This window comes from Arachis stenosperma, chromosome 4, assembly GCF_014773155.1.
Source record: "Arachis stenosperma cultivar V10309 chromosome 4, arast.V10309.gnm1.PFL2, whole genome shotgun sequence".
NCBI classification, from domain to species: Eukaryota; Viridiplantae; Streptophyta; class Magnoliopsida; order Fabales; family Fabaceae; genus Arachis; species Arachis stenosperma.
Window position 1 is genome coordinate 138,274,216 of NC_080380.1, and position 23,883 is coordinate 138,298,098.

At 37.7% G+C, this 23,883-nt stretch overlaps 1 non-coding gene across 1 annotated transcript; it reads right to left on the reverse strand.

The window, feature by feature from the left end:
• Positions 1 to 23,459: 23,459 nt before the first annotated feature.
• On the reverse strand, positions 23,460 to 23,567 carry LOC130978069 (small nucleolar RNA R71). Its single transcript, XR_009085733.1, has one exon. It is a non-coding gene; the product is annotated as a small nucleolar RNA R71 (small nucleolar RNA).
• Between the last annotated feature and the right edge of the window lie 316 nt (positions 23,568 to 23,883).

Sequence of the window (23,883 nt, forward strand, 5' to 3'; positions counted from 1 at the left end):
AGACTTCACAGAAAGGAAGTTTCATTGATGGAAGTGGCTTGGAGTCGAGCTGGAATGGAAAAGCATACATGGGAGCTCGAATCCGATACAAAGAAGGATCACCCTTACCTGTTTACAAGTAATTAAATTTTGAGGACAAAATTTCTATTTAGGTGGGTAGGATGTAAAATTCCGATTAAGTTATCATTAATACATTAATTATGAGCAAATAAGGTTAAGAAATTTAAAATTTATAAATTGGGGTGATAAAACATTTTGAGTACGAATTAAAACATTTATCTTAAAGGTTTTGGTCCAAAGTTAGGCCAAACACGCCAAAAATCGAACTTGGGCCACACTTGGGCCCAAGGCCCACACATAACCACCCCCACTTAGCACATTCAGCACAAAGAAGAGATAAGAGAGGAAAAGAGAACCCTAGGTGTACTATTCACCATCTCGTTCAATTACTCATAACTTCCAATCCATAGTTCCGATTGACAAGCCGATTACTGCCAAGTATTTGTCTCGGATCCCTTTTCAATCTATCTAAGTATTGTGGTAAGAAACTGATGAGCGCATAATTTATACACTTTTTGGCATTGTTTTTAGGTAGTTTTTAGTAGGATCTAGTTACTTTTAGGGATGTTTTCATTAGTTTTTATGCTAAATTCACATTTCTGGACTTTACTATGAGTTTGTGTATTTTTCTATGATTTCAGGTATTTTCTGACTGAAATTGAGGGACTTGAGCAAAACTCTGATAAAAGGCTGACAAATGACTACTGATGCTGTTTGATTCGGACCTCCCTGCACTCGGAATGGATTTTCTGGAGCTACAGAACTCCAATGATGCGCTCTTAAAGGCGTTGGAAAGTAGACATCCAGAGCTTTCCAGCAATATATAATAGTCCATACTTTATTCAAGATGAGACGACGCAAACTGGCGCTCAACGCCAGTTCTACGCTGCATTTTAGAGTCAAACGCCAGAAACACATCACGAATCAGAGTTGAACGCTAAAAACACGTTATAACTTGGCGTTCAACTCCAAGAGAAGTCTCTGCATGTGTAAGGCTCAAGCTCAGCCCAAGCACACACCAAGTGGGCCCCGAAAGTGGATTTCTGCATCAATTACTTACTTCTGTAAACCCTAGTAGCTAGTCTAATATAAATAAGACATTTTACTATTGTATTAGACATCCTGGATTGTATTTTTGATCCTGTGATCACGTTTTGGGGGCTGGCCATTCGGCCATGCCTGAACCTTCATCACTTATGTATTTTCAACGGTAGAGTTTCTACACACCATATATTAAGGGTGTGGAGCTCTGCTATACCTCGAGTTTCAATGCAATTACTATTATCTTCTATTCAATTCAGTTTATTCTTGTTCTAAGATATCACTCATACTTCAACCTGATGGATGTGATGATTCGTGACACTCATCATCATTCATCCCTATGAACGCATGCCTGACAACCACTTCCGTTCTACAAGCGAAAGCTAGAGTGTGTATCTCTTGGATTCCTGATGCACAACGCATGGTTGCCTTTGCCTGACAACCAAGCCTTCCATTCCATGAGATCAGAGTCTTCGTGGTATAAGCTAGAATTGATGGCAGCATTTATGAGAATCTGGAAAGTCTAAACCTTGTCTGTGGTATTCCGAGTAGGATTCAGGAATTGAATGGCTGTGACGAGCTTCAAACTCGCGATTGTTGGGCGTGATGACAAACGCAAAAGAATTAATGGATTCTATTTCGACATGATCGAGAACCGACAGATGATTAGCCGTGCTGTGACAATAGTATTTGGACCTTTTTCACTGAGAGGATGGGATGTAGCCATTAACAATGGTGATGCCCTACATACAGCTTGCCATGGAAATGAGTAAGAAGGATTGAAGGAAGGTAGTAGGAAAGCAGAGATTCAACAGGAACAAAGCATCTCCATATACTTATCTGAAATTCTCACCAATGATTTACATAAGTATTTCTATGTTTATTTTCTGTTTATTTATTATTATTATTCGAAAACTCCAAAACCATTTAAATCTGCCTAACTGAGATTTACAAGATGACCATAGCTTGCTTCATACCAACAATCTCCGTGGGATCGACCCTTACTCACGTAAGGTATTACTTGGACGACCCAGTGCACTTGCTGGTTAGTTGTGCGGAGTTGTGACAAAGTGTGATTCACGTGTGAGAGCTACCAAGTTATTGGAGCCATTGTTGATGATCACAATTTCATGCACCAAGTTTTTGGTGCCGTTGCCGGAGAATCAATTTCGAACAACAATTTCACAATTGTTTCCAGACCACAATGGTGCCAAGTTTTTAATCCGGCAACAACACCAAGTTTTGGCGTCGTTGCCGGGGATTATTCGAGTTTGGACAACTGACAGTTCATCTTGTTGCTCATATTAGGTAATTTTCTTTTTGTTTTCTTTTCAAAAAGTTTTTCAAAAATCTTTCAAAATTTTTTTTTATTAATTTCTGTTTTTCTAAAAACTTTTTTCGAAAAAATATATATCTTTCAAAAATTTCTCATATGTTTTCTAAAATTATTCTAAATTTTTAAGAATGAATTCTAGTATTTCATGAAGCATGTTGAAGCCTAACTGGCTGTAAAGACATGTCTAATTCTTTTGGACTGAGGCTTCCAACCATCAACATAGAGGCAAGTTAATTGAAACATCAGCTGTTGTATGACTGATTTACATCCTAAAGCTGGCTGGCTATTAAGCCATGTCCAACCCTTGGATTGGAGCTTTAGGCTAACATTGAAAGATTCCTGGAATTCTTATTAAAAATTTTTGAATTTCTTATTTTCTTTTTCCTATATGTTTTTCGAAAAATACAAAATAAAATCCAAAAAATTTAATAAAATAAAAAAAATCAAAAATATTTTGTGTTTCTTGTTTGAGTCTTGAGTCAATTTTTAAGTTTGGTGTCAATTGCATTTTTCTATAAATTTATGCATTCTTCGAAAAATTGATTCATGCATGTGTTCTTCATGATCTTCAAGTTGTTCTTGGTAAGTCTTCTTGTTTGATCTTGATGTTTTCTTATTTTGTGTCTTTTCTTATTTTTCATATGCATTTTTCGTTTGTTAGAGTCCAAGCATTAAATATTTCTAAGTTTGGTGTCTTGCATGTTTTCTTTGCATAAATTTTTTTTCAAAAATATGTTCTTGATGTTCATCATGATTTTCAAAGTGTTCTTGGTGTTCATCTTGACATTCATAGTGTTCTTGCATGGATCATTGATTTTGATCCAAAATTTCATGTTTTGGGTCATAATTGTGTTTTTCTCTATCGTCATTAAAAATTCAAAAAAATATATCTTTTCCTTGTTTTTCTCATAAATTTCAAAATTTTAGTTGACTTAGTCAAAAATTTTTTGAAAATAAGTTATTTCTTGTAAGTCAAGTCAAATTTTCAATTTTAAAAATCCTATCTTTTTAAAAACTTTTTCAAAAATCAAATCTTTTTCATTTTTCCTACTAATTTTCGAAAATTTCCTTTTAATAATATTTTTTCAAAAATATTTTTTTTAATTTTATATTTATTTTCGAAAATTATGCTAACAAATAATATGATTGATTCAAAAATTCGAAGTTTGTTACTTTCTTGTTCAGAAATGTTCAATCTTTAAATTCTAGAATCATATCTTTTAGTTTCTTGTTAGTCAAGTAATTAATTTTTTATTTTTAATTTTAAAATTAAATCTTTTTCAACCATATCTTTTCTATCATATCTTTTTATCATATCTTTTTAAATTTTATCTTTTTAAAAAATTTGATTTCAAAATATCTTTTCCAACTTCTTATCTTCTTATCTTTTCAAAATTGATTTTCAAATCTTTTTCAATTAACTAACTAACTTTTTGTTTGTTTCTTATCTTTTTCAAAACCACCTAACTACTTTCTCTCTCTCTAATTTTCGAAAATATCTCATCCTTTTTCAAAATTCTTTTTAATTAATTAATTGTTTTAAATTTTAATTTTAATTTTATTTCTTATTTTTATTTTCGAAAATCATCAACTCCTTTTCAAAAAAATTATTTTCAAATTTTTCCCTCTCTCATCTCTTTCTATTTACTTATTTATTTACTAACACTTATCTTCATCTCAAATCACTGCCCTTATCCTCATCCTTGTGGTTAGACTATTCATTCTTCTTCACTCTTATTCCCTTTCTTCTTCTACTAACAATAAGGAACCTCTTTACTGTGACATAGAGGATTCCTCTTCCTTTTCTGTTCTCTTCTTTCTCATATGAGCAAGAACAAGGAAAAATGCATTCTTGTTGAAGCTGATCCAGAACCTGAATGGACTCTGAAGAGGAAACTAAGAGAAGCTAAATTACAATAATCCAGAGACAACCTTGCTGAAATTTTTGAACAAGAAAAGGAGATGGCAGCCGAACCTAACAACAATAATGCAAGGAGGATGATTGGTGATTATACTACACCTACTTTTAAGTTTGATGGAAGAAGCATCTCAATCCATACCATTGGAGCAAACAATTTTGAGCTAAAACCTCAATTAGTTGCTCTAATGCAACAAAACTACAAGTTTCATGGACTTCCATCAGAAGATCCCTACCAGTTTTTAACTGAGTTCTTGCAGATCTGTGAGACTGTTAAGACTAATAGAGTAGATCCTGAAGTCTACAGGCTCATGTTTTTCCCTTTTACTGTAAGAAACAGAGTTAGAACATGGTTGGATTCACAACCTAAAGATAGCCTGGACTCATGGGATAAGCTAGTTGCGGCCTTCTTGGCTAAATTCTTTCCTTCTCAAAAGCTGAGCAAGCTTAGAGTGGATGTACAGACCTTCAAACAAAAGGATGCTGAATCCCTCTATGAAGCTTGGGAAAGATACAAGCAGATGACCAAAAGGTGTCCTTCTGACATGCTTTCAGAATGGACCATTCTGGATATATTCTATTATGGTCTGTCTGAGTTCTCTAAGATGTCATTGGACCATTCTGCAGGTGGATCCATTCACCTAAAAAAAACGCCTGCAGAAGCTCAAGAACTTATTGACATGGTTTCAAATAACCAATTCATGTACACTTCTGAGAGGAATTTCGTGAATAATGGGACGCCTCAGAGGAATGGAGTTCTTGAGATTGATGCTCTTAATGCCATATTGGCTCAGAACAAAATGTTGAGTCAACAAGTCAACATGATCTCTCAAAGTCTGAATGGATGGCAAAATACATCCAACAGTACTAAAGAGGCATCTTCTGAAGAAGAAGCTTATGATCCTGAGAACCCTGCAATGGCAGAGGTAAATTACATGGGTGAACCTTATGGAAATCCCTATAATTCATCATGGAGAAATCATCCAAATTTCTCATGAAAGGATCAACAAAAGCCCCAACAAGGCTTTAATAATGGTGGAAGAAACAGGCTCAGCAATAGCAAGCCTTTTCCATCATCTTCTCAGCAATAGACAGAGATATCTGAGCAGAGCACCTCTAGCTTGGCAAACATAGTCTCTGATCTGTCTAAGGCCACTTTAAGTTTCATGAGTGAAATAAGGTCCTCCATAAAAAATTTGGAGGCACAAGTGGGCCAGCTGAGTAAGAAAGTTACTGAAACTCCTCCTAGTACTCTCCCAAGCAATACTGAAGAGAATCCAAAAAGAGAGTGTAAGGCCATTGACATAGTCAACATGGCCAAATACAAGGAGGAAGGGGAGGACGTGAATCCCAATGAGGAAGACCTCATGGGACGTCTCCCAACCAAGAAGGAGTTCCCTATTGAGGATCTAAAAGAATCTGATGCTCATATGGAGACCATAGAGATTCCATTAAACCTCCTTCTGCCATTCATGATCTCTGAAGACTATTCTTCCTCTGAAGAGGATGAAGATGTAACTGGAGAGCAAGTTGCTCAATATCTAGGAGCTATCATGAAGCTGAATGCCAAGTTGTTTGGTAATGAGACTTGGGAAGGTGAACCTCCCTTGCTCATTAGTGAACTAGATACATGGGTTCAACATACTTTACCTCAAAAGAGACAAGATCCTGGCAAATTCTTAATGCCATGTACCATAGGCACCATGACCTTTGAGAAGGCTCTGTGTGACCTAGGGTCAAGCATAAATCTTATGCCACTCTCTGTAATGGAGAAGTTGGGGATCATTGAGGTATAGCCTGCCATATTCTTATTACAAATGGCAGACAAGTCAGTAAGACAAGCTTATGGATTAGTAGAGGACGTGTTAGTAAAGGTTGAAGGCCTTTACATCCCTGCTGATTTCATAATCTTGGACACTAGGAAGAATGAGAATGAATGCATCATCCTTGGAAGACCTTTCCTAGCCACAGCAGGAGCTGTGATAGATGTTAACAGAGGAGAATTAGTCCTTCAATTGAATGGGGACTACCTTGTGTTTAAAACCCAAGGGTGTTCTTCTGTAACAATGGAGAGAAAGCATGAAAAGCTTCTCTCAGACAGAGTCAAACAAAGCCCCCACAATCAATCTCTAAGTTTGGTGTTGGGAGGCCACAGCCAAACTCTAAGTTTGGTGTTGAACCCCCACATTCAAACTCTAAGTTTGGTGTTGAGAGTCTACAACATTGACCTGATCACCTGTGAGGCTCCATAAGAGCCCACTGTCAAGCTAGTAACATTAAAGGAGCGCTTATTGGGAGGCAACCCAATTTTTATTTATCTAATTTATTTTTATTTTATTGTTCTTTTGTGTTTTATTAGGTTCATGATCATGTGGAGTCAAAAAATAAATACTAAAATTAAAAACAGAATCAAAAATAGCAGAAGAAAAATCACACCCTGGAGGAAGGACTTACTGGTGTTTAAACGACAGTAAGGAGCATCTGGCTGGCGTTCCACGGCAGAACAGAGCATGGATCTAGCGTTGAACGCCAGAAACAAGCAGCATCCTAGCATTTGAATGCCAGGATTGCACCCTGAGGAAAGCTGGCGTTCAACGCCAGAAAGAAGCATGGAACTGGCGTTCAACGCCAGAAACATGCTGCAGACTGGCGTTGAACGCCCATAACAAGCATCAATCTGGCGTTAAACGCCAGGATTGCATGCATAGGGCATTTTACATGCCTAATCGGTGCAGGGATGATAAATCCTTGACACCTCAGGATCTGTGGACCCCACAGGATTCTCACCTACCTCAACTCACCTTCTCTCTTCTTCACACAATCCAATCACCTCAATCTATCTTCCCAATTACCTCTTCACCACTCACATCCATCCACTCATCCCCCTACACCTCCACCTACCTTCAAATTCAAAACCTCTTTCCCACCCAATCCCACCCATATGGCCGAATACACACCTCTCTCCCTCTTCTCCATATCTTCTTTTCCTTCTTCTTTTCTTTCTTCTTTTGCTCGAGGGTGAGCAACATTATAAGTTTGGTGTGGTAAAAGCATAGCTTTTTTGTTTTTCCATAACCATTGCTGGCACCTAAGGCTAGAGAAACCTCAAAAAAAAAAAGGAAAGGGAAGACAATTGCTTCCACCTCTGAGTCATGGGAGATGGAGAGATTCATCTCAAGGGTCCATAGCTCAGTAGTAGAGCATTTGACTGCACATCAAGAGAGCCCACTCATGGACCTCAACAAAGCATGAGGAATTCCCTCATCAAGAAATTCCTGAGATACCTCAGGGGATACATTTTCCTCCACACAATTATTGGGAATAACTAAGGATAGGAGCACCAAAATCACTAGGGATCAAGCAACAGAGGCAAGGAAGAGACATAGAGGAGCTCAAAAATATAGAGGACCTCAAGCGCTCTATTGATCTTCAAGAGGGAGACGCCACCCACACTAAGGTGGACTCATTCCTTAATCTCCTTGTTTATTTATTTGTTATTTTTGGTTTTTTTGCTATATGCTTGTCTATGTTTGTGTCTTTATTACATGATCATTAGTATTTAGTAACTATGTCCTAAGGCTATGAATAATTTCATTAATCCTTCACCTCTCTTAAATGAAAAATGTTTTTAATACAAAAGAACAAGAAGTACATGAGTTCAAATTTATCCCTGAATTTAGTTTAATTATATTGATGTGGTGACAACACTTTTTGTTTTCTGAATGAATGCTTGAATAGTGCATATTTTTGATCTTGTTGTTTATGAATGTTAAAATTTTTGGCTCTTGAAAGAATGATGAACAAAGAGAAATGTTACTAATGATCTGAAAAATCATAAATTTGATTCTTGAAGCAAGAAAAAGCAGTGAATAGCAAAAGCTTGCGAAAAAAAAAGAAAAAATGGCAAAAAAAAATTTGTTAAGAAAGAAAAAGAAAAAAGCAAGCAGAAAAAGTCAATAGCCCTTAAAACCAAAAGGCAAGGGTAAAAAGGATCCAAGGCTTTGAGTATCAATGGATAGGAGGGCCCAAGGAAATAAATCCAGGCCTAAGCGGCTAAATTAAGCTTTCCCTAACCATGTGCTTGTGGCATGCAGGTTCAAGTGGAAAACTTGAGACTGAGTGGTTAAAGTCGTGATCCAAAGCAAAAAGAGTGTGCTTAAGAACTCTGGACACCTCTAACTGGGGACTTTAGCAAAGCTAAGTCACAATCTGAAAAGGTTCACCCAGTCATGTGTCTGTGGCATTTATATATCCAGTGGTAATATTGGAAAACAAATTGCTTCGGGCCACGGCCAAGACTCATAAAAGTAGCTGTGTTCAAGAATCAACAAACTTAACTAGGAGAATCAATAACACTATCTGAAATTCTAAGTTCCTAGAGATGCCAATCATTCTAAACTTCAAGGGATAAAGTGAGATGCCAAAACTGTTTAGAAGCAAAAAGCTACAAGTCCCGCTCATCTAATTAGAACTAATGTTCATTGATATTTTGGGATTTATAGTATATTCTCTTCTTTTTATCCTATTTGATTTTCAGTTGCTTGGGGACAAGCAACAATTTAAGTTTGGTGTTGTGATGAGCGGATAATTTATACGCTTTTTGGCATTGTTTTTAGGTAGTTTTTAGTAGGATCTAGTTACTTTTAGGGATGTTTTCATTAGTTTTTATGCTAAATTCATATTTCTAGACTTTACTATGAGTTTGTGTATTTTTCTATGATTTCAGGTATTTTCTGGCTGAAATTGAGGGACTTGAGCAAAACTCTGATAAAAGGCTGACAAAGGACTGCTGATGCTGTTGGATTCTGACCTCCCTGCACTCGGAATAGATTTTCTGGAGTTACAGAACTCCAAATGGCGCGCTCTTAATGGCGTTAGAAAGTAGACATCCAGAGCTTTCCAGCAATATATAATAGTTCATACTTTCATCAAGATGAGACGACGCAAACTGGCGCTCAACGCCAGTTCTACGCTGCATTCTAGAGTCAAACGCCAGAAACACGTCACAAATCAGAGTTGAACGCCAAAAACATGTTACAACTTGGTGTTCAACTCCAAAAGAAGTCTCTGCACGTGTAAAGCTCAAGCTCAGCCCAAGCACACACCAAGTGGGCCCCGGAAGTGGATTTCTGCATCAATTACTTACTTCTGTAAACCCTAGTAGCTAGTCTAATATAAATAAGACATTTTACTATTGTATTAGACATCCTGGATTGTATTTTTGATCCTGTGATCACATTTTGGGGGCTGGCCATTCGGCCATGCCTGAACCTTCATCACTTATGTATTTTCAACGGTGGAGTTTCTACACACCATAAATTAAGGGTGTGGAGCTCTGTTGTACCTCGAGTTTCAATCCAATTACTATTATCTTTTATTCAATTTAGTTTATTCTTGTTCTAAGATATCACTCGTACTTCAACCTGATAGATGTGATGATCCGTGACACTCATCATCATTCATCCCTTTGAACGCGTGCCTGACAACCACTTCTGTTCTACAAGCGAAAGCTAGAGTGTGTATCTCTTAGATTCCTGATGCACGATGCATGGTTGCCCTCGCCTGACAACCGAGCCTTCCATTCCGTGAGATCAGAGTCTTCGTGGTATAAGCTAGAATTGATGGCGGCATTCATGAGAATCCGTAAAGTCTAAACCTTGTCTGTGGTATTTCGAGTAGAATTCAGGGATTGAATGGCTGTGACGAGCTTCAAACTCGCGATTGTTGGGCATGATGACAAACGCAAAAGAATTAATGAATTCTATTCTGACATGATCGAGAACCGACAGATGATTAGCCGTGCTGTGACAAGAGCATTTGGACCTTTTTCACTGAGAGGATGGGATGTAGCCATTGACAACGGTGATGTGCTACATACAGCTTGCCATGGAAAGGAGTAAGAAGGATTGAAGGAAGGCAGTAGGAAAGCAGAGATTCAACAGGAACAAAGCATCTCCATATACTTATCTGAAATTCTCACCAATGATTTACATAAGTATTTCTATCTTTATTTTCTGTTTATTTATTATTATTATTCAAAAACTCCAAAACCATTTAAATCCACCTAACTGAGATTTACAAGATGACCATAGCTTGCTTCATACCAACAATCTCTGTGGGATCGACCCTTACTCACGTAAGGTATTACTTGGACGACCCAGTGTACTTGCTGGTTAGTTGTGCGGAGTTGTGACAAAGTGTGATTCACGTGTGAGAGGTACCAAGTTATTGGAGCCATTGTTGATGATCACAATTTCGTGCACCAGAAACTTTAAACGTTTTTCCTAGTTTTTTATTCACTTCTAAGTCGCATTTTTGGGATAAGTTATTGAGAGAATTATGATTGTGATACTTTAAGGGAAGCTCAAGCACAATCTCAAGTGGAATTTTGGCCCAAGATTGAGTGATACAAGGTGAGAAAACTCGATCTCTTTGTTATCCCTAATTTTGAATAAAACCCTAGTGTGAATTGAGTTATTGTTGTGATTAAATTATACGGATTAGCTTAGCTTGTTTAGAATTGGTTTTGTCGGCGTTAATTTGGTGTGGAGTTGAGTTGCGGATCAAATTTGTGAGGTTTTGGTGGATGTTGAAGTTGACCAGAGGAAAGCCAAGTGTTGGAGGAACTGCCGTCAAGAGGTACGGGTTTTAATTTTGGGTAGGCATTATGTAAATTTATGTGAATGCCTAGGCTAATTGCCCCTAGGATAGGATTGGATTGAAATTAGATGTTATTGTGATTAGTTGAATGGATGTATGTATATGTATGCATGATTTTAATTGGTTGTGATATTGTGAATTGATGGTATTATTGATTATAATGATGATTGATGTGAAAATTATGCCAGAGACCGTGATAAGGTGAGAAATCTCCTAATTGGTAATTTGAGGTAAGCATTAGTGTACCATATTGTAAATTGTTGGAAATAATGATAATGAGTTGGATGATTGGTTTTTGTTTGGTTGTGAATGTTAGAATTATGAGTGTTGTGTGTTGTTGTTGTAAAATGGATGTAATGATGGAATGTACTAAATGAATTAGAATGGTGTTGGTTAGGCTTGAAATAGTTGGGCATTGGTGAATGAGTGTTTGGAAGTCTTAGAAATGGCAAGAAAATGGTTTGAATCAAATTGGATTGAGAATTTGGTGAGATTCAGTAATGGTATAAAATTTGGTAATAACAAATTTTTAACCAACTTCGACGGGCCATAACTTGGTTCTCGGACCCTTAAATTTTGTGGAACTTATTTCAAGTAAAAATTGGATTTGTTTAGTTTATGACGTTTAAAGAACGGATGAAAAATGATTTTTAACAAAAAAGTTACGCACGTTTGAAATTATGGTTAAAAAAACTGAATTATGTAGAAGTTGCAGAAAAATAAGGTCATGCATACGCACAACTCATGTGTACGCATGATGGGTGTTACAAAAATCAAAGAGTATTGTGTGTATACTATGCATACGCACAAAAGCCAAGTTATGCGTACCATGCGTACGCACAACTTGTATTACAGAATTGAATGTTTTCGTACGCGTTCCATGTGTACGTGCCAAAGGGGACTCGTGCGTGCGTATGCACGAGGATGTGTACACACAGCTGTCCTATTTTTTAGAAAATGTTGATTTTAACTATTTTTGCCTATCCAATATGATTTTTTTTTACCTCTGTAACCCCCTGTTTAAGGTCCGCTAACTTGTATTTAGGTTTCAGAATGAGTGTGAGCATATTTAATGGATAAAATTGATAAGTTTGAATAAGATTGTGGATTGAAATGTCAAGATTAATGATGAGTTGATGAAACCTTGTAATTAATGAACTTACTGAATACTATATTGACTCAAGACATGAATAATGAGGATAACTGTAATCTGATTCAATGTGCTAGCAAGGGCTGAAGTCGAATCTCGCTTGCATGCTGAACTGAGATGAATTCTGGCAAGGTCAGTGGTATAACCCACTTGCATATTTACTGCTGTTTACTTTTGGTAAGGACGTGGCAAGGACGGTGATAAATTCTGCTTGCAGACTGAGCTGAAATATACTAGAACAAGGACAGTGGTAGATCTCACTTGTTCTTGGTTCTCTCTATTTGCAAGGTGGTAGGCCATTAATCCCCGATCTGTAGGGCACTGCCTCACTAGGGGAAGATGGTAGGGCACTCATCCCTTGATTTACGCCCTCTGATGTCTGCCTCCAGGAGAAGGTGGTAGGGCACTAATCCCTGGATTATATGCCTCCTAGAATGCGCAAAAAAGAGATGATGTCTGAGTTAGCTACCGGATGTGTCAGGTTCTGGCAGTATAATCGACACGTGACCTCATGGCGAATAGAGCAGGCATGCATCATGTGCATTTATGTGAAATTGTTTGAATGTGCATCTTGTACTTGGATTGCCTTTGTGTATAAATCTGCTTAACTGTTATTTTCTATATATACTATAATTGTCCTTGCTCTGTGTTTGCAATCTATTACTTGTGTTTGTCTCTACTGAACATTTACTGAGTTCAATACCAAAGTTCAGTGGTATTGAAGTGGAATGAAAGGCTGATAGGAGTGTTGGAGAGAACTTGAGATTGTGGATCATTGACATAGAAAAGTATGTAGTAGGTTTACCCTATTTTGGATTAGTATAACTCTAGGCTTGGATTTTGTTTGTTGGAGTTTAGGATTGCCTAGTGGGTTCGTATAGTTTTTTCCATCATCTCTATTTGGATATGTTACTCTGTTGGGAACCTTTTGGTTCTCACTCGTTTTAAAAATTTGTATTTTTCAAATACAGGACGTGATGCACCTTGCTGAGAATGCTGGTTTGCTCTCTGGGAAGCGAAGACGGTTTTGTGTTTATGTTTTGTCTATTAGTATATGTATATTCTCTACTTGTGTATATGAACTTATGTATATCTCTCTTAGAGGTTAATTTTAGAGAAGCATGATTATCTTTTGGTTGTCTTTTAGGATATATATATATATATATATATAGCTGGCCTTTGCTTCGCATGTCAAGACTAGTACGTGTTATGTATTTCCTTTGGAATCCTACATATATTTTATCTATCTTTTTGATTTTCTGTATCGAGCTTTCTATTCTTAACGTTTCAAGAGTGACGTGATTCCTATTTTGTTTTGCTTATCCTTTCTTTTAAGGCTCCTAGTTAAACTATGTTTCAAATATATATACATATGTACTTTTTCATTTAGAGGTTGGTGCACGAATTCCCACACTTCCTACAGTTGTACCAGCAAGTGCACTGGGTCGTCCAAGTAATACCTGAGCGAGTCAGGGTTGATCCCACGAGGATTATGGTTTGAAGCAAGCTATGGTTATCTTGCAGGTCTTAGTCAGGTGGATAGAAGAGGCTATTTTTAATTTGTATTTGTGAGATCTAAACTAGGTTGACATGTAAAAGGAATAATGCATAAAATACTCTGTGAATTGGGTTGTGGACAGTAATAAGAACATGGTTAAGGATTGGAGTTGCTTCGTCTTTCTGAATTAACTATGGTATTACTGTCTCATTTGCTTATGAATGATTTCTTCTATGGCAGGCTGTATGTGATCAATGCCGTACGGCCGCGGTCGCCAATCTCCTCAAGATTTGAACACCAGGGTTAGTGTGCATCCAGTTTGATTGAGGGCGAAGCTCTTACAGTCCATTCTCCTTAATAATCCTACTCAAAACACCACAGACAAGGTCGGATCTTCTGAATTAGAGAATGTTGCATCTTTGGGTTCTAGCCTTTACCACAGAGACCCTAATCTCCCCAGAAATTGGCTGAACTGGTGTCTCGAGAAGTCCCCAACAAAGTCGTGGATTAGCCGTCTGAGAGACGTATAAACATAGCTGGCGGTTCGATGCTTTCCTGGCTCGTATTCACAAGAACCCAAGGAGACACGGGTGGTTATTAGGCACGCGGTCTTAGTATGATGAATAGAGCTGATTGTCACAGATCATCCTATTCACCATGTTGAAAAACGAATATACATCTTAGAATTGATCAAACACAGATCGAAGGAAAATAGTAATACTTTTATTGATTCATAGGACTCAACAGGGCTCCTTCCCTCAACATAGGAGGTTTAGAAACTCATACTAAAAGGAAATATAATGTAAAACTCGAATATGGTGTAAAGTATGCATCTCCCCCCTTTTGGAGAATTGTAAAATAAGTCTTAAATACTGAACAGATGACTAGTAAGGGTAAAACAGTGCTTGTAAAATAAGTCTTGTAAAATAAGTGCGACAATCCACTTCTGGAGCCCGCTTGGTGAGTGTTTGGGCTGAGCTTTGATGAATCCATATGCTAGGGGACCTCTAGGGTGTTGAACGCTGGCTAGGGGTCCTCTTTGGGAGTTTGGACACTGGTATCTGCTCTTTTGGCACTGAATGTCTGGAAATGGGCAGGAGGCTAGCGTTAGATGCCAGTTTTGGGCCTTCTATCAGAAGTAAAGTATGGACTATTATACATTGCTGGAAAGCTGAGCCATTGAGAACACTCTGTTTGGACTTCTGTAGCTCCAGAAAAGCTCTTCCGAGTGCAAGGAGGTCAGATCCGGACAGCATCTGCAGTGCTTTCTCTATCTCTGAATCAGACTTTTACTCCAGCTCCTCAATTTCAGCAAGAAAATATCTGAAATTGCACAAAAACACATAAACTCAAAGTAGAATCTAAAAATGTGAATTTAACACTAAAACCTATAAAAACTCAATAAAACTAAACAAAACATACTAAAAACTATATGAAAATGATGCCAAAAAGCGTATAAAATATCCGCTCATCACAACCCCAAACTTAAACTGTTGCTTGTCCCCAAGCAACTAAAAGCATAGTAGGATAAAAAGAAGATTAAGATACAATAAATCTCCAAGTTTCCAATGAAGCTCAGTTTCAATTAGATGAGCGAGACTTAGTAGCTTTTTTGCTTCTGAATAGTTTTGGCATCTCACTATCCATTGAAAATTCAGAAATGTTGGCCGTGACCCTAAGCACTTTGTTTTCCAGTATTACCACTGGATACATAAATGTCACAGACACTTTAACTGGGTGAACCTTTTCAGATTGTGATTCAGCTTTGCTAGAATTCCCAGATAGAGGTGTCCAGAGTTCTTAAGCACACTCTTTTTACTTTAGACCACGACATTAACCGCTCAATCTCAAGCTTTTCACTTGACACTTTCATGCCACAAGCACATGGTTAGGAACAGCCTGGTTGAGCCCCTTAGGCCAGGATTTTGTTCCTTTAAGTCCTCCTAACCACTGATGCTCAAAGCCTTGGATCCTTTTTCCTTGCCTTTTGGTTTAAAGGGTTATTGGCTTTTTTTGCTTTGCTTTTTTTTTTTGCATGCAATTATTATTTTTTTTCTTTTTTTTCTTTTGCAACATGCTTTTTCTTTTTCTTTTTCTGCTTTTTCTTCTTCAAGAATCAATTTTTGAGATTTTTTAGATTACCAATAATACTTTCACTTTTATCATCATTCTTTCAAGAGTCAACATTCATAAATTCCAACTTCAAATATGCACTGTCCATTCATACATTCAGAAAACAAAAGCAATGCCACCACATCAAGATAATTGAAGTATTCTTATTATGAACTTGAAATTCATGTATCTCTCAATTCTTTTCAAATAATTTTTTTTAAGTAGGGTGAGAGATATATGGAACATTTTATAAATTTAAGACATAAATGCAAATGCTCATGCAACAAGAACAAGAGAACAGACAGTACACCATAACAGAAAATAGAAAAATAACAGGAAAAGGAGATAAAGAGAACGAATCCATCTTTAATAGTGGAGACTAAAACTTCTCTTTGAGGATCTAATGTGATGCTTGATCTCTTCAATGTCACTCTTTTGCCTTTGTTGTTCTTCCCTCATAGCTCTTTGATCTTCTCTAATAGATCTTTGGTCTTCCCTTATTTCATTGAGGGTGGTTGGATGCTCTTGATGCTCTAACCTCAATTGGTCCATGTTAGTGCTTATTTCTCCAAGAGAAGTGTGCCATTGATCCCAATAGCTTTGAGAAGGAAAATACATCCCTTGAGGCATCTCAGGGATTTCATGCTGAGGTGGATGCACAGGCTCTTGTGCATGCTCTCTAGTTTGTTCCACCCTCTTAGTGATGGGTTTGTCCTCCCCAATGAAGATGTCTCCTTCTATGAAAATTCCAGCTAAATTGCATAGATGACAGATGGGGTGTGGGAATGCCAACCTTGCTTTGGTGGAAGGCTTCTCAGCTATCTTGTATAGTTCTTGAGGAATCACCTCATGTACTTCCACCTCACTCCCAATCATGATGCAATGAATCATGATGGCCCTTTCAATAGTCACTTCTGACCAGTTGCTAGTGGGGATAATGGAATGTTGGATGAATTCCAACCATCCTCTAGTTATGGGCTTGAGGTCAGGCTTTCTTAGTTGAATGGGCTTGCCTTGGGAATCCCTTTTCTACTGTGTTCCTTCCACACAGATGTATGAGAGCACTTGATCCAATCTCTTATCAAAGTTGACTCTCCTAGTGTAAGGATGAGGATCTCTGGTGCATGAAATTGCAATCACACTTTTGCAATTCCGCACAACTAACCAGCAAGTGCACTGGGTCGTCCAAGTAATACTTTACGTGAGTAAGGGTCGATCCCACGGAGATTGTTGGCTTGAAGCAAGCTATGGTTATCTTGTAACTCTTAGTCAGGATATCAATAATTCTCAGGTTTAATTGTGAAAAGTAAAAGAACATGAAATAAATACTTGTTTTGCAGTAAGGGAGAACAGGTTGAGGTATTGGAGATGCTCTATCTTTTGAATCTCCGCTTTCCTACTGTCTTCTTCTTCATGCACGCAAGGCTCCTTCCATGGCAAGCTGTATGTAGGGTTTCACCGTTGTCAATAGCTACCTCCCATCCTCTCAGTGAAAATGTTCAACGCACTCTGTCACAGCACGGCTAATCATCTGTCGGTTCTCAATCAGGTTGGAATAGAATCTAGTGATTCTTTTGCGTCTGTCACTAACGCCCAGCCCTCAGGAGTTTGAAGCTCGTCACAGTCATTCAATCCTTGAATCCTACTCAGAATACCACAGACAAGGTTTAGACCTTCCAGATTCTCTTGAATGCCGCCATCAATTCTAGCTTATACCACGAAGATTCTGATTAAGGAATCCAAGAGATATCTACTCAATCTAAAGTAGAACGGAGGTGGTTGTCAGGCACACGTTCATAGGTGAGAATGATGATCAGTGTCACGGATCATCACATTCATCAAGTTGAAGAACAAGTGATATCTTAGAATAGAAGCAAGCGTGATTGAATGGAAAACAGTAGTAATTGCATTAACCCATCAAGACACAGCATAGCTCCTCACCCCCAACCATGGGGTTTAGAGACTCATGCCGTAGAAGATACAATAAGAAACGTGTAATGTGTCATCCGGTAAAGATACAATGTCAAAAGATCCTATTAATAGTGAACTAGTAACCTAGGGTATACAGAAATGAGTAAATGACGTAAAAATCCACTTCCGGGGTCCACTTGGTGTGTGCTTGGGCTGAGCATTGAAGCTTTCATGTGTAGAGACTTTTTCTGGAGTTAAACGCCAGCTTTTATGCCAGTTTGGGCGTTTAACTCCAATTTTTGTGCCAGTTCCGGCGTTAAACGCCGGGAATTCTGAAGCTGATTTGCAACGCCGGTTTGGGCCATCAAATCTCGGGAAAAGTATGGACTATTATACATTGCTGAAAAGCCCAGAATGTCTACTTTCCAACGCAATTGATAGCGCGCCAATTGGGCTTCTGTAGCTTCAGAAAATCCACTTCGAGTACAGGGAGGTCAGAATCCAACAGCATCTGCAGTCCTTTTCAGCCTCTGAATCAGATTTTTGCTCAGGTCCCTCAATTTCAGCCAGAAAATACCTGAAATCACAGAAAAACACACAAACTCATAGTAAAGCCCAGAAAAGTGAATTTTAACTAAAAACTAATAAAAATGTAATAAAAACTAACTAAAATATACTAAAAACATACTAAAAACAATGCCAAAAAGCGTATAAATTATCCGCTCATCACAACACCAAACTTAAATTGTTGCTTGTCCCCAAGCAACTGAAAATCAAAATAGAATAAAAAGAAGAGAATATACTATAGACTCCAAAATATCAAAGAAACTTAGCTCCAATTAGATGAGCGGGACTAGTAGCTTTTTGCTTTTGAACAGTTTTGGCATCTCACTTTATTCTTTGAAGTTCAGAATGATTGGCATCTATAGGAACTCAGAACTCAGATAGTGTTATTGATTCTCCTAGTTAAGTATGATGATTCTTGAACATAGCTACTTTATGAGTCTTGGCTGTGGCTCAAAGCACTCTGTCTTCCAGTATTACCACCAGATACATATATGCAACTGACACATACTTGGGTGAACCTTTTCAGATTGTGACTCAGCTTTGCTAAAGTCCCCAATTAGAGGTGTCCAGGGTTCTTAAGCACAACTTTATTATTATATTTATTTATTTTTTTCTTTTTTTCGTTTTTTTTTGTATTCACTGCTTTTTCTTGCTTCAAGAATCAATTTGATGATTTATCAGATCCTCAATAACATTTCTCCTTTTCCATCATTCTTTCAAGAGCCAACAATTTTAACATTCTTAAAACAACAAATTCAAAAGACATATGCACTGTTCAAGCATTCATTCAGAAAACAAATAGTATTGTCACCACATCAAACTAATTCAACTAGTTTCAAAAATGAATTCGAAATCCTGTACTTCTTGTTCTTTTGTGATTAAAGCATTTTTCATTTAAGAGAGGTGATGGATTCATAGGACATTCATAGCTTTAAGACATGAACCTTAAATTTTATTAATCATGAATTAAGAACAAGACTAAAAAATAGATATAAGATAAGACGAATAGTAATAGAAAACAAAAATTTAAACAGACTCCTAATGATAGCGGTTATCACAGAGTTAGGACTCAACAACCTTGATTTTGAGAAGTGGATGCTCCCTCAACTTATGGGGTATTTGACCCTTCAAGGGAGAGCTTTTGGCGCTTCAACTTCTGTAGCTCACGCCCCTGCTTCTCTTGTTCCTTCAGCAATTTACAGAGCATGCATTTTTAATTCTGCTGTTCTTCCTTAATTTGTTCCATAGCTTCTTGCAGCTTGGCAACAGATGCTTCTAGATGAGTCCAGTAGTCGATTTCAGGAAGTTCAGGGAGGAACTCCTGCGCCCTCCTTTTGCTAGAGTTATCTTGCATTTGTCCTTCCATTGACCTCTTGGTGATTGGGTGCTCAATTGGGATGAATTCATCTACTCCCATCCTCACCCCAGCGTCTTTGCATAGTAAAGAGATTAAGCTTGGGTAAGCTAGTTTGGCTTTAGTGGAGTTCTTGTTTGCAATTGTGTAAATCTCACAAGCAATCAGATGATGAATCTCCACTTCTTTTCCCAGTGATGAGCGGATAATTTGTACGCTTTTTGGCATTGTTTTTAGTATGTTTTTGGTATGATCTAGTTAGTTTTTAGTATATTTTTATTAGTTTTTAGTTAAAATTCACTTTTCTGGACTTTACTATGAGTTTGTGTGTTTTTCTGTGATTTCAGGTATTTTCTGGCTGAAATTGAGGGACCTGAGCAAAAATCTGATTCAGAGACCAAAAAGGACTGCAGATGCTGTTGGATTCTGACCTCCCTGCACTCGAAGTGGATTTTCTGGAGCTACAGAAGCCCAATTGGCACGCTCTCAACGGCGTTGGAAAGTAGACATCCTGGGCTTTCCAGCAATATATGATAGTCCATACTTTGTCCAAGATTTGATGGCCCAAACCGGCGTTCAAAGTCACCTACAGAATTTCCAGCGTTAAACGCCGGAACTGGCACCTAAATGGGAGTTAAACGCCCAAACTGGCATAAAAGCTGGCGTTTAACTCCAAGGAGAGTCTCTACACGAAAATGCTTCATTGCTCAGCCCAAGCACACACCAAGTGGGCCCGGAAGTGGATTTTTATGTCATTTACTCATCTCTGTACACCCTAGGCTACTAGTTTTCTATATATAGGACCTTTTACTATTGTATTATCATCTTGGTTCTTCTGGTTCCCTCTCTGGGGCCGAAACCAATGATCACTTTTGTTCTTATGTATTTTCAACGGTGGAGTTTCTACACACCATAGATTAAGGTGTGGAGCTCTGCTGTACCTCGAGTATTAATGCAATTACTATTGTTCTTCTATTCAATTCCGCTTGTTCTTTGTCCAAGATATCACTTGTTCTTCAACTTGATGAAGGTGATGATTGACACTCATCATCATTCCCACTCATGAACAAAGTGACTGACAACCACTTTTGTTCTCCAAGCATTCGAGGCTCTAGTAAATATCTCTTGGATTCTTTAATCGGAATCTTCATGGTATAGGCAGGACCTGATGGCGGCATTCAAGAGAATCCGGAAGGTCTAAACCTTGTCTGTGGTATTCTGAGTAGGATTCAATGATTGAATGACTGTGACGTGCTTCAAACTCCTGAGGGCGGGGCGTTAGTGACAGACGCAAAAGAATCACTGGATTCTATTCCGGCCTGATTGAGAACCGACAGATGAATTCCGCTATGACCGTGACAGGGCATATGCAATCGCTTTCAATGAGAGGATGAGAGGTAGCCACTGACAATGGTGAAACCCTACACGAGCTTGCCATGGAAAGGAGTAAGAAGGATTGGATGAAGACAGTAGGAAAGCAGAGAGACGGAAGGGAAGGCATCTTCATGCGCTTATCTGAAGTTCCTACCAATGAATTACATAAGTATCTCTATCTTTATCTTTATGTTATTTTCGTTCATCACCATTATACATTAGAGTCTGCCTGACTGAGATTTACAAGGTGACCATAGCTTGCTTCATACCAACAATCTCCGTGGGATCGACCCTTACTCGCGTAAGGTATTACTTGGACGACCCAGTGCACTTGCTGGTTAGTTGTGCGAAGTTGTAGTGATCACAATTTCGCGCACCAAGTTTTTGGCGCCGTTGCCGGGGATTGTTCGAGTATGGACAACTGACGGTTCATCTTGTTGCTTAGATTAGGTATTATTTTTCTTCAGAGTTCTTAAGAATGAATTCTAGTGTTTCAAGGTGATGTTCTTATCATCACCAAAGCTGATTGATCATCATCAATTTAGCTCTTGAATGCAATGTCTTGCTGAAGCTTAGCTAGCTATGTCTAATTCCTTTAGACTAAAGCTTTAGACTAACATTGCATGATTCCTGGAATTCTCATTAAGAATTTTGATACCTTTATTTTCCTTTTCACCTAATTTTCGAAAAAAAAAAATTTTACAAAATCATAAAAACCAAAAATATTTTATGTTTCTTGTTTGAGTCTAGAGTCTCATCTTAAGTTTAGTGTCAATTGCATGTTTCTGTTCTTACTGCATTCATGCATGTGTCCTCATTGATCTTCAAGTTGTTCTTGATGATTTCTTTGTTTTGATCTTTGAATTCTATTGACTTGAGTGTTTTGTTATATGCATTCTCATTTTGTTAGTGTCAATGGTATACAAACTGCTAAGTTTGGTGTCTTGCATGCATTATTATTTGATTTTAGTTGCATTTTGATTATTTCTCATTATTGAAAATCCAAAAATATTTTTAATTTGTGTCTTTTCAAGTCAATAATACAGAGAATTGAAGATTCAGAACATACAGCAGAGGAATTATACAGAAAAAGCTGGGCATTCAAAAATGCCCAGTGAAGAAGACAGACTGGCGTTTAAACGCCAGCTAGGGTGCCTGGCTGGGCGTTTAACGCCCAAAAGGGTATAGTTTTGGGCGTTAAACGCCAGAATGTATACCATTCTGGGCGTTTAACGCCAGGATGGTGCTGGGGGAAAGATTTTGTTTTCAAAATCAATTTTTTTTTCAAGTTTTCAAAGTTTTTCAAAATCAAATCTTTTTCAAATCATATCTTTTCAATCAAATGTTTTCAAAATCAATTTCTTTCCTTTTTCAAAGATACTTACTAACAATTAATGATTTGATTGAACATTTTTTGCCTTTTCTGTTGAGAAAGGTTTTATGTTTGAATCATATCTTTTCTTGTTAAGCAAGTCATTAATTTTTAAAATCATATCTTTTCAAATTGTTTTCAAATCATATCTTTTTAAAATTGTTTTCAAATCATATCTTTTTAAAATTGTTTTCAAATCATATCTTTTTAATCACATCTTTTTCAAAATGGTTTTCAATCAAATCTTTTTGATTTCTAATTTCAAAATCTTTTTCAAAAATCACTTGATTTCTTTTTCACTCTTATTTTCGAAAATCAATTAAGTGTTTTTCAAAATGTTTTCAAAATCTTTTACTTAATTTTCGAAAATCACTTCCCTTCTTCTCACATCCTTCTATTTATGGACTAACACTATCCCTTAATGCAAAATTCGAACTCCATCTTCTTTGATAAGTTCGAATTTTCTACTTCTGTCTTCTACTTTTCTTTTCCTCTGACACCTCAAGGAATCTCTATACTGTGACATAGAGGATTCCATATTTTCTTATTTTCTTCTCTTTCATATGAGCAGGAACAAAGACAAAGGCATTCTTGTTGAAGCTGACCCTGAACCTGAAAGGACCTTGAAGCAGAAGCTAAGAGAAGCTAAGGCACAACTCTCTGTTGAGGACCTGACCGAATTCTTCAAAGAAAAAGAACCCATGGTAGCCGAAAACAACAACAATGCCAACAATACAAGGAAGGTGCTGGGTGACTTCACTGCACCTACTCCCGACTTCTATGGGAGAAGCATCTCTATCCCTGCCATTGGAGCAAACACCTTTGAGCTTAAGCCTCAATTAGTTTCTCTAATGCAACAGAATTGCAAGTTCCATGGACTTCCAATGGAAGATCCTCATCAGTTTTTAGCTGAGTTTTTGCAAATCTGTGACACAGTCAAGACTAATGGGGTAAACCTTGAGGTCTATAGACTGATGCTATTCCCTCTTGCTGTAAGAGACAGAGCTAGAATATGGTTGGACTATCAACCTAAAGAAAGCCTGGACTCTTGGGAAAAGCTAGTCAATGCCTTCTTGGCAAAGTTCTTTCCACCACAAAGATGGAGTAAGCTTAGAGTGGAAGTCCAAACCTTCAGACAAAAGGATGGAGAATCCCTCTATGAAGCTTGGGAAAGATACAAACAATTAATCAGAAAATGTCCCTCAGACATGCTTTCTAAATGGAGCATCATAGGTATTTTCTATGATGGTCTCTCTGAACTGTCCAAGATGTCTTTGGATAGCTCTGCTGGAGGATCTCTTCATCTGAAGAAGACGCCTACAGAGGCTCAGGAACTGATTGAGATGGTTGCAAATAACCAATTCATGTACACTTCTGAAAGGAATCCTGTGAACAATGGGACAAGTCAGAAGAAAGGAGTTCTTGAGATTGACGCTCTGAATGCCATACTGGCTCAGAACAAGATATTGACTCAACAAGTCAATTTGATTTCTCAAAGTCTGTCTGGAATGCAAAATGCACCTGGCAGTA